The sequence below is a fragment of the Temnothorax americanus genome, unplaced genomic scaffold (genome assembly GCF_048541705.1).
Source record: "Temnothorax americanus isolate GAGA-0224 unplaced genomic scaffold, ASM4854170v1 Scaffold1, whole genome shotgun sequence".
NCBI lineage: Eukaryota > Metazoa > Arthropoda > Insecta > Hymenoptera > Formicidae > Temnothorax > Temnothorax americanus.
The window spans coordinates 2,591,439-2,609,391 of record NW_027509230.1 but is presented as its reverse complement, the minus strand read 5'-3'; the positions used below and the strand labels follow the sequence as shown (position 1 = coordinate 2,609,391).

General features: G+C 39.6%; 1 protein-coding gene and 1 long non-coding RNA gene across 6 annotated transcripts in view; one reads left to right on the top strand and one right to left on the bottom strand.

The window, feature by feature from the left end:
• The window catches only part of Dpr12 (defective proboscis extension response 12), a 252,612-nt gene that overhangs the window by 197,651 nt on the left and 37,008 nt on the right, over nt 1-17,953 (bottom strand). The window contains exons 1-2 of one of the 3 annotated variants that reach the window (XM_077401477.1): nt 7,447-8,320; nt 6,679-6,725 (exon numbers count right to left, since the gene is read on the bottom strand). The exons of 1 other annotated variant lie outside the window; for it this stretch is intronic. The gene's annotated coding sequence lies outside the window, so the exon portion shown is untranslated. Of the gene's footprint in view, nt 1-6,678; nt 6,726-7,446; nt 8,321-17,953 lie in introns of those variants that run through there. One more of the 3 variants, XM_077401490.1, reaches the window with a different exon arrangement.
• LOC143895222 (uncharacterized) overlaps nt 9,114-17,953 on the top strand; it is a 231,642-nt gene continuing 222,802 nt past the window's right edge. The window contains exons 1-2 of one of the 3 annotated variants that reach the window (XR_013256251.1): nt 9,114-9,888; nt 10,304-10,353. This is a non-coding gene — a long non-coding RNA (uncharacterized LOC143895222). Of the gene's footprint in view, nt 9,889-10,303; nt 10,354-17,511; nt 17,831-17,953 lie in introns of those variants that run through there. The other 2 variants (XR_013256248.1, XR_013256252.1) reach the window with 2 other exon arrangements.

Below are 17,953 nucleotides of genomic sequence, written 5' to 3'. Positions count from 1 at the left end.
TATTACCATATTTGGTATTGAAGTATAACATTTCAATCAAATAATCTATTTTATTATTAAGAAGTATAATCATCAATATTGCTTTTGTAAGTACTTATTTTAGACGTTATAATAAAGCTTTTTGTCATTAACTGTTTATTTCTAAGTGAAATCCTCAAAAAGTCTGTAATAAACGAGCGAAGAAGTAGGCAAGATGTATCCGTGCAGCCACAATTACATTATCTTTGAATACACATATTTTAATAATTCAGACGTTGTTTCTAATTTGCCACCTACAATTCTTCGTGCGCGCGTACAAGCCCTACGTTATCAAAAATTACAGTTATTTTTATATTTATGTTTTCATAAAAAATTTCGACGAATGAGATGTAGATTAACAAACGAATTAACATGTTGAAAGTCATAATGCGAAAGAATGTTATTAGGTTTCGTCTCGTCATGAAATGAACATGAATAATTATAAGTAATCATTCATAAACAATTACAATTCATCCCATCCGATCGGATATCAAATTTGTTTCAATTAATTTATATTCATGCAGGCGAACTTCGGATGAGCGGGGTGAACTCTCAGTGATTAACTGGCGTTACAAGTGATGCGCGTTGATTCGCGAACAATGAATCATTTATGTCAAGCGATAGGAACGACCGTGCTGTCGAAACGCGGAGATTTGAATATGTTAATACCAGAGAAGCACTGCTTGGTTCCAAATTATATCGTCGTCCCGAGACGTCACCAACCGATGACGTCGACGTCCTCGTTTATGTCGACAGTCTTAACGTCACAGATTCAACCGAAACGTCAGTTATAATATAATATCCATTCACCATTCGTAATGACTTGCATGCAGGTGCGGCGCGAGCGACTCTGAACGTCGCTGTACCGGTCGTTTGACTGATTCGCATTCGCATGTCGTTCTGCGTGGAATTCCGGACGAAATGAGTTTCCACGAATTCACGATTGTCCCGTGTCAACTCACGCACATCGACCCGTTAATAGCTGTCATGACTAAAATTACTGGAACTCTTATAATTGTTAATCGTGTCTCATTGTATCATTTCGATTTATCTCACTCGTGTGCTGCCGCACACAAATTAATACTTAATTTGATTTGACCCGATCCATTTTGAGCACATCAGATGGCAAAAATTGAAGTGGATTCGTAAAATGTACAGAATATATGCTGATGCTATTATAAAGTGATACTGCTATATGTATATATGCCATTATAAAACCGCGCAATTATCACCATTTATATTGAATAAACATGCCACTTATTGAGCTACAAATTTAGATTCAAATTTGAGAAAAGTAGTCTATTAAATTAATAAATTGCCGAAATTGAAATAAAAACAGACGAATAATTAAAAAAGCAAAAAGAGTGCTCCAGATAAAATGTCAAATCTGTTTTTATAATTCTCGCTTAACAAGATGAATACCAAAAACTAATTTTATTTAAAAATCCAGAAAAAAAACTGCAGTCAAATATATCCGCAATTTTAATGCAGTTCTATGTAGTAAAAGTCTGCATTTGCATAAGAACATAGTTTCACAGACAATGGAATTTTTGTGGTCAACTGTTACGGGGCAGCTCGTCTCGAGTCATCGCACGATATTGCATATACCGAGGCATATACTATACGCATACAAACATAAAGGTAGGTGATAAATGTGAGACATTACCGTATTCGCATTCTGGAAAGTTTTGATGCCGCACTCGCGGAAAACACGACGCCGGACATCGTTTTAATATCTCCACGGTACGCATAATTACTTGTAATATTCGTCGTTCAACTGGTTCACGCATTCAGCTTCCAAATTTGGAGTGGAACAAATTGCGACAAAGTTCGCGATTACCGGACATTAATTCGCGCACAATCGTATGCTGAAGCGTCACAAATTTGCTGCGAAACTGCATAAAACTTTGAATTGTTAATCGTGTCCTATTCCTATCTCATGAGAACTTCGTATAGACGGCGTGATATAATTCGAGATACGTCCATTATTCAGAACTTACTTACTCGGTACTATTAAATGTTAATATTCAAGTCGCTTGGCAGCGCTTCGCGCCAAATATGATGATAGAATAAATTTTTCAAGTATATTTAATAGGTTGATGTGCGTGCGTGTATAGATATAAAGTATAATAATTATATAAATTTTTGAATAGTAAAAAATATTAAATTGTAAGCAGCTTTTACACATAGAGTTATAAATATTTATCATCGGACAATAGGATAAAAATTTTTATAAAACTGTGATATTTATGCAAGTAATTATTTTACGAGATAAAAAAATATTGGGAAGTACATTCAAACATTTTTATTTTATTCATTATTTTTGTGCGTAAAAATAAATAATATAATAAATTAAATACTGAATGAGAATTATTATTACATTTGAAAAGTCACATAATTTGTATAATAAATAATGTGCATGCAGAAAAAATACCAAAAATGTCAGACTAATGATTTTGTTGAGTTTATGTAACTATTTTCCTCTTTCTTATTTTAATTTTTATAAGGAGGTACCTTTACAGGTACTATTTTATAGGATATATCCCTTTTGAGACGCTAATATCCATGCTTTCTCTTTTTTAGTTTTTACACTATACAGACATATTCTATCTACCGACTTGTTTCTACGTCGATGTTCTATTTCAATTTCTGTAGAACGTTTCAAAAATTGCCGTAATAAATAAATTTTTACATCGTCTCTCGTATCTATATGTTTTCAAAATTTTCTTCTAATGACCGCGATTGACATTGGAAGATCTTTCTATATATGGTTATTGTTAGCTTTATGTTGGAATAGGGCAAATTTATATGGGACTGATGAGACTTAGCGCGTGTTAATTCGTACACAACGGCTCCCCATATAGGGTTTTACAATCGGCCCAATACTGGGCTAGTATTACTAATATCGGGCCGATTGTAAAACCCTTATAGGTCGTTATGCCAAAACAGAGCGGGTATACTAATATAGAAAGTGGTGAAACTTCGAACTTTGCTATAATTAACCTGTTTTGAATTTTGACTCTTTTCTTGAAGCAAATTTGAAAGATTTAATTTTCTATACTATACAGAAAAAACTTTTTTTATTTTGTATAAAGTTCCATGTTATGTTATAAAAATAAAATAAAGAAGAATAATCATTCAGTAATCTTTTTAATAATTTATATATTTTCTAGAATTAACAGCAAGAAAACAAAAAAGAGGAAAGAAATTTATATTCAGTTATATTTATATATGTATAAAAGACTTTTGCTATATAAATTATTTCGATTATAATATAGATTTCAAGAAAATAATATGGACTGGAACCAATACAAATAATTCGATCGCGAAATTCGAAATGTCGTCGCACACAGGCACTTTTTGTGAAAAATTCAGTAATTTTTGAATTTATATTTTACTATATAATTAAAAAATTAAGCCGTTCTTTTTTGGAGCCTGGTCGATGCGCATTTGTTCTAAGCGTGATGGCTATACAAATTTTATCAAAACATGCTAAGCGCATGGCAGAAAGTCACGCAAATTTTAGCGTTCGCGCGAGGCGGCATGGCAGTCAGAAATTTTTCTGCGCGACACGATAGAAATCAAATCTGCGTTAATGCCGCTTCGCGTGTTACGCCGAGCCGATTCCGAAGAATAAAACGAGACCTGAATCGAACAAGTGACCGCGTTTTTTAACGACCGTTCGACGAATCGACGAGATATATCCGTCGTCGATGGCTCCGACAGCCCCGAACCGTCGATCAAACTTTCAATCTACTACATCGGAGCATTGCCGGGGACAGTCCTCCGTCGTTTAGCTCAGTCATATATAACTTTCACGACTAATAAGCCAATTAAGAGAGACTGCCGCGGCGATATGTAAAGTCGTTTTCATTCGGCAACATTCGAGTCGCCAATCAATTACGTTCACTCGCTATATATACATGTGTCGAACCAAATCCTTCGTTTTATCATGGGTAAAAATGGAGTCGCTTGAAGAACCGATGTATACTAACAGAATATAAAAATCGAAGTCGTTTGTGCGATTTATCGTTTGCGTTTCAGAATATAACCTATAATATAACCAGCCATGGTATAACAAATTGAGAATTTCTGTACATTTATATATGTCAATATATAATACAAAATATTAAACGTGTGAATTTTGTATTATTCATAAAAAATAACCATAACCATCACAAGATGCAATTATAAATTGTAAATTTGTAATTATAAATAAATCAACAATATAAATTATTTTGCTCAAACGAATTACATTGAACGTATAATGATTTTTGTAATTTTAATAATGCCTCTGAGAGTCGCAATTATATTCTGTTATATTCTAATATAAAATTTCAATGTAACGCACACATAATTATCAACATTATTGTAAATTTGTTAACTTCCAATTTTGGAAGAAGAAAATAGTTTCCATTGTACGTCGGTGAAAATTATAAAGTAAAGAAAAGTGAGATTATATAACGTCATAAGATCGGCGTTTATTTTCCAGCGGATAGAGATGATTATTTAATTACCCGCGACGTGCGATTGTGTATCGGAAAATAATAGTATTTCGTGATTCGTTTGTCGGCGGCGTTACGAAGCAAAATTGAGAGGCTGCGCTTTATCAACGAGCAGCGATATGCGATCCGAACGACCTCGAGATACATCATCTCTCGTCGGCCATGGCTGTTGTCGTTTATCAAACCGTAGAGGATTTCATGATGGAAAGTCGTATTAAGAGAAAATACCGTATGGGTTGAATGGTGATCAATACCGCGCGGAGGGGGGAAGGGGTACAATGCGAAATGATCGACTAATCGACGGGACCGACACATTTGTTTAATTTATCGGCTGCAGTTTTGAAAGCGGAATCATTATCGCGATTTGTTCCCGCAAATTATTCATGGATTACCATCAGGGGACACGTCATCCCTATTTTTATCATAGATACAGCAAACGCCGACGATTGCAAACGCGTAACGTTTACGCCAGCAGCTAGTGGACAGCGAACGTTAATTTGTTCGCTTGTTAATTCGATCGAGTTTTGAGGAAGCGGTAGAGCGAATAATCGAAAGTAATGCCATTTGCAAGTGTAATTTATTATTCCGGCAATGAATAGCCGCTCGTGCGTAATGCTCTTTCGCGTTTCATATCGCGATGATCGTGCATTCGTATTATTATATATAGGCAGGATAATCAATCGCTGATTAAATTTTATGTACCATGAACTAAAGTAAATTCAGAAGGAAATTATTAGTTGTTTAGTAATATATTTGTTTCGTGATTCTGATGGACTTTTAAGCCATTAGTACGGAATTATATCGCTGGTATGAATTTAAAAACAAATGGATAAATTTATTTGTAATTAATTTGTAATTTCGTCTTAAATTTAATTTCAAAGTCAGAGTAACCTTAAAATATGATATATTACGAACCGGATTAATCAAGAGAAAATTAAAAGATTAAGTGATTAATTGATCACGTGCGGTCATTCATCAGAATAAACTCGGTAAATGCGTAGCGAGTTTATATTAATGCTGCTACAAAACCACAGACGCAGAAATAATATTTGTAATGTATGCGTAAAATATTTTTACCAATTCGTGAATATATACGTTTCATAAATGTTGCATTTTTTGCAATAATTGCACGGATATTTATAGAATCGTGCTGTAACTCTTCTCTTTCATCGATGCGTTGCGCGCGACTCAAAATATTCTCACATTGGGCCATGTTTTTTATTTATCCATATGACAATGTTAATTATTAATTATGTATATAATTATGCAAAATGTAACTGCTGAGATATAATTATTTAAAATATAACTACCGTAGAATTACTTTAAATCATAAAAAAGAAAAAATCAATTTTATTTAATTATATATGCATAATTAAATAAAATTGATATTTTCTTTATTCTTTACGCTTTGAATTAACTTTCACGTACAAAGTACAAGTACAATCATGGTTGTTATAATTTATTGTAATATTTCTATTCTGACATGATATATGTTTGTATGCATTAAAAGTTTTTACTTTGCAGCATAGAGAAAAAAAGAATCCAATTACGTTAAATCAAAATTGACTTTACGCATTATATTTTGATTGGCGGTAACGCATCGAAAATAAGCGAGATACGTGTAAAATCACGGTAATCAAAAAGGTGTCGCATCACCGTTAATGAAACGAACGATTTATCAGACGAATATGGCTAGATTTATTCACAAGTCGACTCGCCATCTCGATCCTCGTCCGGCCGTTACATTCCTCCGAAATACTTACTAGTTGTACACCAACCGAGTCGCTGTTGATCACTTCTCCGATTATTCTCGATACGAATCGGTCGGAAAACAGCGGCTGTTCATACGACCGGCTGCACCTCGCGCGACAATCCCGGGCTTATAAAACACATCGTACGCGAACGAATAACGCGATACGCGTGCCGGCCGTTCGTCGTTTCGCGCATCCGGATTAATCCACTCGACGTTTTCGGTGCTCGATCGCACGCGCGATCGTCATTCGACTCGAAGAGCAATATACGGAGCACGTTCGCAATTACAAGCGTCGCGAGTTGATGACGCTCACACGCGCTATATACGCGCAATTATGCCAAAAAGAGTTGCGACCGCGACCAAATTTATTGCCTCGACATTAAAATTAAAAGAATAACTCACCGGCTGATGCGCAACAGCGGAGTTGTAAATTGTAACCCTGCGTTGAACTATAACATAGAAATATTGTTATACATTAAAGCAGGTCTTAGATTTAGATAATCGATAATTATCGCGCCCGTTAAACTTTTGAAACGTTGTTTTAACGAATATCTCATTTCAAAATGCTATAATGTAAGAAAATGTAAAAAACAATCGTGGCCGTCGCAAGCGGCTGTATATTTCCATTAACTCATTCGTTTAATTGATCCGCGAAAAATCGTGCAAGTAATATATTACGTGAGAATAAGGGCCGTTCTACAATACGTCGTAAACGCACCGTCGCCGGCTCCAGTCGCGAAGGTTGACATGCTGGTTAAAAAGTGCTATTTTCGGTTGGCGACTGCCGCAGTTGCTGTCGTCGGAAAGTTAAAAGTTTGCCAACTCTCTTTTGACAACCACAGCTGACGGGCGCAAACCAAAAATAACACTTCTCAATTAGCAATGGTTGCTATATCGTTCACGACTGGCGACGGAGGACGGAGCAGCGTTTGCGACGTATGCATTGTAGAATGGCTTCAAGAGAGAAGAGACATTCGCGCGACGTAATATTTCTCGCGCATATTCCGGAGATCGAACTCCGAAATTGCGATATTGCGCCGGAGTTAAACCTCGAACGAGTAATGCGAGCATCGCGTAACGAATGAATCGAGTCGCGCTTGAAAAAGTTTGACGGAATCCGCCGGGGGGGGGAGCACAGTAAAATAATAAATAAATAAGAATTATACTTACTCCACGGTCGCCCCGCTGTCGCCCGATGCCTCCCAGGCCTCCTCCCCCTCCATTCCGCGGCTCCCCGCCGTTGTCGCATCTCCGGCGGCGCACTCACTCACGACTCACGACTCCGACGCGAAAATATCGTCACTTACGGTCGCGCGACATTTTGCGCGGCACTCCCGGTATTAATCTCGCGACGCGGCGCGTACTTAGTTACACGGCGACGGAAGAATCACGTCGGAGAAGCTACGAATAAAGCTGCACGATCGTGCTCGACGTCCGACGTTCCGCGGGTAGACGCGACGAATGTGTCCAACATGGCGGAGAGATCTTCGTCAATCGCGCGGCAAACTTCACTCGCCAGCAGGAGCAACCGTCGCGAGACTACGCGACGCTACACTTGCCGCTTGTCAGGCGATTTCGGTTAACTACGATTAAATGATCGATTCAAATTCGTGTCTATTGTCCATCCCCCACGATCGTCAAATATACACGATTAAATATGAGGTTGAACGTACGACGTTACCAGAGGCTGCGATCGCTCGCTCTTTGAACACGTCGCGGCGTCACTCGATTTAGGGTCCGTTCGCATATCCTTTATCCGTGTTCCGAAAACGATGTCCGATCAACTTCGTTCCGAAACCGTGCGACGCGAAGCCGTCGCGACGCGAGTCAAATTGGCGGTTGAGAAAAACGAGACCGATCGACCGAAAGAATGCGTAATCGAAAGTCAGTATTATGCGATATACATCGGTGTCCGCATAAATTCCGCGAAGCGCACGTGTATTAAATGAACATTCGATATCACATGTATCACATGTATCACAGTTTTTCGTAATCTAAACCGCCGGAGCCGTGATTCGCGCGTTACCCCGCGCTACGAGAGCAATGACAGTAATGTTTTAGAATGGGTAGGTGGTAGGTAGCGGGACGAGCGGAGCGGCGTGCGCACGGGCGCCGCGGCTTTTCGGTAAACATGATTGGTGGGGATGGAATGCGAGGTTAGCCGACCAGCCAGGTGCGCGTTCGTCGTGCTCAGTCCCCTACCCCCACTCTATCCCCACTTCTATCTCTCGGATCGCAGCGCGGAGACCGGAGTAAGGATATTATTATTTCATTTGTCGCGCGATAAATGTTTCAAGAATGTTGATTGACTGCGAGATAGAAAAGTTCTCGAGTTTCTGATAGAAATTTTCTATTTTGTAGCCAATCGATACGCTTAAAAAATTTGCACGACAAATGAAATATTACCTTTATACAGGTATATCGGACTTCGACGGTTCAGATTACGGAAAACTGTGATATATCGAATGTTCATTATACATAATACGTATGTTTAGCGGGATTCGTACGGATATCGCATTCGATAATACTGATTTTCGATTACATTCTTTCGAATAATTTATTTCGCTTTTTTCAACCGTCAATTTCACTCGCTTCGGAATGAAGTTGCCGTCGCGTCGTTTTCGGAACACGGATAAAAGATACGAGTGGATCTTGCACAAAATAGCTTACCATATAAACGTAGCATCAGACCGCTAAACAAACGAGGGCCCGGACACACACTTTTTCGTAACAGTAACAGTAAAGTTTCGAATCGTTCCCGAATCGAGCAACGCGATTGGTCGAAACTTTACTGTTACTGTTACGAAAAAGTGTGTGTCCGGGGCTTGACCATACAGCCTAAAGTCGTCATATTGACTTACGTAAGATGCTCATTGGTCCAGCGGTCGCTATGCTTATGCAGCCTATACAATTTTGTGTGCGATGGCCGTAAATCGAGTAAGTATTTCACGCTGGATGCTCATTGGTCCAGACGGTCTTATGCTATGCGTATGCACTATGCAGTCATGTCATTTCGTGCGCGATGGCCTTAACGCCGCGAGTGCCGCGACGCCCGCGACGTGTGTAATTAGCGGCGATCACAGTTATCACAGATCACAGTCTCTATCAACGTCGTACATTTAACTTTGTACACTTTTTTTGATATTTGGCGATATATGGCGATCGTGGGAAATGGACACGAATGTGAATAATCATAAATCGATGATTTCATCGTAGTCAACCGAAATCGTTTCACGAGCAACAAGTGTAGCGTTCTCGCGACGCGACGCGCGACGGTTGCCCCTGGCGAGAGTGGCGAGTGAAGTTGGCTGCGCGATTTTTGAATTTCTCTCCGCCATTCCAGCGTCTACCTGCGGGACGGGTCAAGCGTCATGGTCACGGGCGTCAAGCGGATCGTTCGTAGCTTCTCCGCCGTAACAAAGTACGCGCCGCGTCGCGAGATTAATACCGGGAGTGCCGTGCAAAGTGTCGCGCGACCATAAGTGATGATATTTTCGCGTCGGAGTCGTGAGTCGTGAGTGAGTGCGCCGCCGGAGATGCGACAACGGAGGAGGACCGCGGAGAGGCGGAGGAGGCTTGGGAGGCATCGGGCAACGGCGGAGCAACCGTGGGGTGAGTAATTGTCGTTCGTTTATTATTTTTGCTGTGCTGTGACGGATTCCGTCACTTTCGCGCAACTTGATATTCGCTCATTACGCGTGATACTCGCGTTACTCGTTCGAGATTTAACTCCGGCGCAACTTCGCAATTTCGGAGCTCGACCTTCGGAAAATGCGGGGAGAAATGTTACGTCGCAAATATCTCTTTCTTATTTGCACGCTCGCAATGTTACTTGCACAATTTTTCGCGGATTGATTATGAACGAATTAATGCGGAAATATGCAACCGCTTTGCGGCTGGATCGTTTCTTGACTGGATTTTAAAATCAAACATATCTGTTAAGATAACGTTTTAAATATTTAACGGGCGCGTTAATTATCGAATATCTTGAAACCTGCTTTAATGTAAAAATATTTTCATGTTACAGATCCACGCAGGGTTGCGACAACTTACAACTCCGCTGTTGCGCATCGGTCGGTAAGTTATTTTTTTTTATTTTAATGTCGAGGCTATAAAAAGTTTTTATAATTGATGTAAATAAAAGTGGAGGTATTAGGCTGACTAGGCACGGTGTGCCTACTTTCCTTCATTCTCGTCGGCCGCCATGCACAGTCCCATTCTCTGTCACTGCTCGCACGCGGTATCTCGCGATGTTAACGCGTTACGGAGATTCGATAATCCCGACACTTGATGTCCGCGTACTCGGATTCGACATCAATTAGAACACGTGCGAGATGCGAAGCGCGATCTCGGAGCCGATCTGCGCCAAGAGACTGACTATACACGGAAATGAATATAGCGCGAATCGAAACGAGCGTATACCAATATCGTCAATATTTAAAACATATTGTCGCTTTGTCTTTGTCAAACCTAACGTAGTATTTAATAACGGCGAATTGATTTCGATTTTGTTGCAAGAGCTATCGCGACGAGATTGATCTTAGTCTCTTTGAGAAACAATAATAATTTGTAGCTATTTAACTATACAATCTTTTAAATCGTATACATTGAATATTGTCATAAGTACACGTTTAAAGTAATAATACGTTAAAAGATCTCAGAAATTACACGTGTATAGAGAAATAATTTTCATACAAACGTTCGCGGTTTGCATGTCGAATTGAAATTAAGCTAATCAAGTCAGCGCATGTTATTGGCGTCAAAAGCGTAAGCGCTGGCAGGTTTTTGTCGAACGGCATCCGGTATCATAGGCTTCCGTTTTGACGTGTCTAACGCTAGTTTTTGTTTCGACTAGTCGTCTCAGGCTATGGTCCGGTCCACTTGTCGCTACAAATGCTTTGAAGTGCTGTGATTGATCGATTAGTAAAATTCTTTCTTCTGATTAGTCAATCAAATGCTTCGAAGTATTTGTAATAACGTTAAGTGGACTGCAGTGACCGATGCACCCTCGGTCGCGCCTGTTAAACTTACTCCGAGTGTCGTCGGCGCGGCGGGATCGCTCCGCGATAGTTTTCCGTCGAGAGCCGAGCCTCGCGTGCATAAGCGCGCACACGAGAGCGGAATCGAGGTTATCGCGCCACACCGCTCCGAAGTTCAGAAAACGTCGCGCGTCGTCGCGTAATAATTTCGAATTTTCCGCGTCGATAAGGCAAATAGTGCATTTCGCGATGTTTACTCGTCTCGAGTGCATGCTGGGAAGTGCGCACGCGATTACGCGATAGGCGGCGATTATCGCATTTGTGTTAATTGGCGCGAAGACTCGCGGTTAAACCGCGCTATCTCCGACCGACTGATATCCGCGCGAGTGCGAGCGTCTGAAAGGGAAACGGATCGATCGATCGATGGAGTAAAGTGATCGAGTGCCCGAAGCGGGCCGGATCGATCGGCGAAGAGAGAGGCGCGGCGCGCGGCGATGGAGTTGACCGACCGCGGGCATCGACTGCGGTGAGTGATTATCCACTTATTATGGTATTTGGACGATTAATCGGCTGTTACTTCGTTTGCGACGATTTTGCGATCATCGACGATGTAAACGCATCCCGCTATTCGTGGATTCGTCATTGCATTTCCTTCATTTTACTTGACGACGCGGACGCTTCGGCGCTTCACTACGGTTCGAGATGGTCGAACCGAATTTCGAACTGTAACGATCCGCTTCGTTGATTGCTCGCCGCGATGATCAATCCTCGCCGCTTTGACGAGGAATGAGCGCGTAATCTGACTACGACTCGTTCCGCCAATGCGCGGAACGGGTTTTTTTTAACGATCACGCGATATATACCTTCGGAAAGCCCACTTTAGACGATTTGTAATTTGCGTTAGATTTCAGAATGTAATGCGATACGCTACGTGTCTTGACATATCGAATCCATTTTAATTCCTTGACTGTTTTATTCGACACAATAAAACAATTAGAATTCACTGTTAAATTCGTAGCGTAAATTATACTCAATTTGAGTCATTTTTAACCATTGTTATGGTCGCCACTGCTTCTACTCGATATGTTAATTTAACTAAACCAATTAAATTAAAATAATACTGTTTTGTATTAAAATAATAAATTTCGACACACATGGAGTTAAAAATAACAAAATGTTACTTAACTCAAAGTACTGTGGTTTAAATTTTATTCTTGAATACTTAACAGTATTCGAATTGACGCGAATTGCAGATTGTCTGGAGCGAGCTTAAGGTGACTAACCGCTGATTAATAATCGGTGATTATCTCAACCGACAGAATTGCGTCCAACAACATTTTGAACTGTGCTCGTTATCCCTAATTTAATCTTTTTCTCTACGTCTCAAACGACAACAAATTAATAATTATATGTTAATAAAATCGTACAGATACTACTTGACGAGTTATTGCCGATTGAGCTTGGTCGAAGTCGCCTTTAATTAATGCGTAAGCTTTATTGTAACAACCATAAGCCCACAAAGCCCATAAAGCCAATCATTCTTTATATACCTATAGAAAATTGCACAAATATTTATGTATAGGAGGGTAAATTCTATTTTGTATAAGGAGAATGCTCGTCAGTTCCTTCTGATCTTAATAAATTTTGAGTGCTTTTTCTGCTTGAGTGTCAGAGAACGGTTTCTTAAACCTTAAAACAGAAATTGTCGGTTTTTCAAATAAGATTGTGATTAATATAGAAATATATATATATATCGAAAGACACACATCTTACAAAAGAGATTTAATTTCCTTATAAAAAGGAAGTACGTCATTATTAATTATATAGTTTTTTGATATTATTATGCAAGCAACTTAATTTTATGTCAGTAAAATGCTGCCGACATTTTGTAGAAATAAACATTCCCAAGAATTTATGAAAAATTCTACTTTCTAGCTCGTTCATAAAAAGAGCTATCTATAAGATGTGTGCATAAAACTCCTACAAAATTGTAGTTTCCGAGTACAATTTGTGAATTAATGTTTTGGTTTTCTTGACAAATTTTGAATCGCTTTCGGGAGAACGATTTTGCTTGCACCACCTTGTGCAAGCCCTGCATATTCGCGCCTGGGCAAAACTCGTTTGCAACGTTTGTTAAATCCAATCAGTTATCTCGGCGCCAAGTGTACGCGCGTATATGTGTGTGTGAGTGTGTGTGTGTGTGTGTGTGTGTGTGTGTGTGTGTTTGTACATCACGATCCGCGTCGGCGGCGGCGGCGCGGCGGCGGCGGCAGCGTTGCGATGCACCGTCGAGCTTGTTTTCACGTTCCACGCGAAATCGCGGAGAAAGCTGGCGGCCACCAACGAGGTACGAAACGAAATATTGGATTAGGTAGATAAAGGTGGCACGAACTACAATAAGTCCCACGGACCGTGCACACGCGATATGGGGCGCGGGGGAGCCCCTGCTCGCGCCGGCAGGAGAGCCGAAATGCGATACACGGGGTGAGATAAGACTGAAATTGCGTTACAGCCGGCAACCCGGTTCGCGAGTCGATGCCTTTTATCGCGTCTTCCGAGTGGCATTGCACTCGAATTTGTCACTTTCCTGCGTATGAAAGCAATGATTGATTAGATAGCTTGTTAGACTGAATGAGTTCTGTAGAACGCATTCGTGACCGTGTCTGAATTCTCGTCCGCGATAAATATGAAGATTTGATAAAGATCGTTAATTTCATCTATAAAATACAAAACCACTGCTGTATCTTGCGTCACTGAATTGTCTCGTATTTCTTATATTCTACGCAATATTATAGAATAAATCTGCAATTGTGCAAATTCCCTAAATTCGTAATCAAGTGCACTTTTATACAAATATCTGTTTGCATTACACACTTTAAATTTCCTACAAAACGCCAAATCAACACAGATCTTAAATGTAAAGTCATGTGTATATAGTTATATTTTTCATAATATGCACCAGTATTTGTAAGAAAAAAACGAACAATTTCTTATAGTTCTATTTATAATATATATGTATAGAGCGATTTCGTGTGAAGTAGGAATTATTGCAATTTTCGTTCGTTCGTGTATCGTCGAAATGCCCATGGAAACATTTTCCACGAGCAAACATCACAAAGCCCCTCGAAGCTGCGTCAATTTTTAACAGCGCGAAATCATGACGCACTTTATTCGCGTCCGGCGTAAAAGCGTATTTTCCGCAAAATCTGACAGGGGACGCGGGAATCCGTGAAAACAATTATTTTTTGGTGGCAGATTCCGCATCAGAAAGCAAAAATACAAAAAGAGCAACGCTTTCGTGACCGAAGCGATCGGCGCGCGGAGTGATCAAACGCCACCGCGAATTATACGTTAATTATTCCGACTGGCTTTTCCCTTATCGCGCATCAATTGCTGATGCTTTCCGACGACTCTTCGTCAACGTCACGACAAACATCGACGCACGGCGTGTTGCGTCACGTCGAATTATCCTTCGCGATATCGCTTCCCGCGCTGTTTACCGACGTGAAGAATCGCGATTTCCACGCGATCCTTTATTCCATCTTTCACGCGGAGATTCTTCCGGTTAGGGTGTCGTTCGCGAAATCATGATCGACGTATATCCCTACTCTTTCGGTCCCATTCTTCTGTACCATCTATCATCATGATTCCGGGTTAAAAGGAGTGCCTCGTTAAAAAGGTATATACCGTCAAACGCGTCAAAGTCGCTATCGGGAAATTTGTCGAGAGAGCTGGTGCGAGTGGCGTGTCGGGGGTTGATTTGATCGACGTTCCCCATCGAGCCCCTGAGGGCCCTTCCTCATGGGGTAGAAGACGAGGGGTCGGTTTGTCAAAAGTGTATTCCGCTCGCCGGATCTTCGGAGGTAATCCGCTCGAATTACATGGCCCGCTTTCCGTCGGTAAAAGTATCATTATTCCGCCAACATTTCGTAAGATTTATGAAACACCATGGGAGAAGGATACACGTGCCCGGATGATGATGATTGCGTGCGAAATTATCCACCCTACGAGACGCGTATTTCTCCCTCTCGCTTTCCGGCTTCGATTCGCGTCTGACTGATCGCTTTTATCCTTAGGCGAAAATCGTAACTTCGCAAGCGGTATCGAAAAATTTCTTTATATCTATGTTTCGCGAAAATATGTCTAGCGGGAAAGTATGCGTGGAATTTTGCGCGTATTAAAGACCCGGTGGCGATAGTGGTTGCACAGCGGTGGTTGCGGGGTTAGCACTCTCCGCGGAATTCTAAGCAAAAATGAAAGAGACGCGTTTAAAGAAGGACGAGAGCCTCGTGAAAATATTTACCACGCATATTATCGTTTACGTGGTTTTGCGAGTTATTTCATGGTTCACGTGGTACACTGTGTTTTGCAATTCTCTTTCAGTTCATAATAAACAGGTCTCCGGTATAATGGTCTTATAGTAAACAGGTGACTGTTGAAAATGATAATTTAATTCTGTCATCTTTTTCATACTTTTTGCAAATGCAATTATAAAAATGCAGTTAGATAGTAAAATATGACCAATGTACATTCTTATTAGATTTAATTGGGATAAGATTATGAAAAATTTAATTCAAATGGAAAGAAAGGAGTCCACACACAAATTATATAATTATACTGTGAGAATACTAGAGTTTCGCAAATTTAAACAAAAGTGAAAACTGTATACATAAATTTACGCGAATAATATTATTAAACACAAAAGATCCAGCCCATATATATTGGCACATTTCCTATTTATTTGTTTGTTAAAAACACAAAAAATATAAAAATTTTTTAATCTTAAAATAACGTTATGTATAATTGAAGACATTTATTTTTATTTTTTATCGATCTTTTTTTTGTAGAAATTATTAAAAGGTCACAATTTATACAACCGAATATGTAATGATATCTAAAAGTGCATAATATAAAATGTTTGAGCAAATGCATGGCAAGTAATTTTTTAGCGGGATCGTGATATCGTCGTCGCGTTAGTTCAATACCGATTTCCCGTTATGCGCTACGTTTCGGCTATCAATACCACGTCAAACGTGACACGATAACAGGCATGTAATGCTCCGTGAAAGTGGAAAAAAAAAGATGATTTCCCTATAGTCAGGCGAAAGAAGTTTCTGCAAATTCATCCCTTTCGCAGTGATTTATCATTTATTAATTCCGCCATCATATTTCATCGATACCGTGTGTGCGTGTGTCGTTACGTTCCTCCTTTCACGTATATTCTCATATACTGTGCGTAGTATTTGTTTTCCAAAAATTGCACTCGAGGCAATTATTTGAAAATATTGGGATTGATGGATGTGTGACGTCACGTCATAGCATTTCGTGAGGATTATGGAAAGAGATCGATTAAATACGTTTGAGAAAATTTCGACGATACTTGGTTGATTTTAGATATAAATTTGATAATTTGCCTTTTTGCGTGCAGATAGGGATTAACTTTTTCGTCTGTAAAAATAGAACTTGCACGGAATGGTTGAGCATTTGGTTTAAATTAACGATTCATGCACTTCTCGATCGTAATCTCTTTATTCAGGATCCTAACAATAAGAAATGCTTCTTCAGAGAACCGCCATTTCTGAAAGAGCTATAAAGAAATGAATGCTGCGATAAGTTAAAAAGTAAGCAATGCATTATTCAGTTTTATTAAATCCTAGCGGAAGAAAGGAGTTTCGTATAATTCGAGTCTATCTTTAATTGGAAACCTTCTCTTTATTCCTTGATATTAATAACGTGATGTAAAAAGAAATGAAAGAACAAGAGAGAAAAATCTTACTTATCGTATCTGTATTACGCTAATAAGCTTCCAATGTAATTTTCGATATCTGTATTCACATTTGCAGAGTTAGCGCGTATCGTGTTACGCACATATGTACATCTGAATTTGAATGGACTCATCGACGTTTTATATCATGCACGTCGGGTGAATGGGACTGGAAGTTTCAATCGATTTATAAAGTTACGAAATAACTACAAACAAAAAATGGTGATTAGATAGAAGAATGTTTGTTCCTTGACGATTAAGATAATTAAAAATCAGTGAAGAACAAAGTAAAAAGATGGATTCTTAATTTAAAGTCCGGGCCGTACTTTATACTTTATTATATTAAAATTGACTATTTCTTTTTTCTTTCTCAATTTGGAAATCAGCTACAAAATGTGATTATTATTTAAAAAAATTTATTTAACAGATAGGATTAACAAATATTTGTATCCTTAATTAAAATTTACTGCTATACGCAAGCAGTTGTTTCTACTTGTGCGAACATACGTCTCTGTTCGACGTTATTGTCGTATTCGTAATAGAAATCAGTCGCGAGCGCAGACTTCCCATTGGATATGCTTTTCAATGGTTACTTAAAACTGTCGTACAAATGGTAAAATAAAGAGAAACACTTGCGTGCGACCGCGGTATTGATCTTACGCAACGGGACACGCGACTTCGTGCGGCGTGGATTACGTTTCGTTTTCTGGACATGACGTGTTTTAGTGACACGTGTTTTCTGCGGTTTGCTTTCGGGGTTTTAGTCGAATCTCCCCCCAACTGATGGCGGCATACGATGAATTTAATTAAAGTAAGTAACGACGATGGGACTGGCGCGGCGTGTGGCAAATGGAGAATACAGAACCGAACGTTCTGACGTAGTACAATCTCGCGTGTACCGTATTTCGTTTAGAATATGTTTCAGTTGTCATTT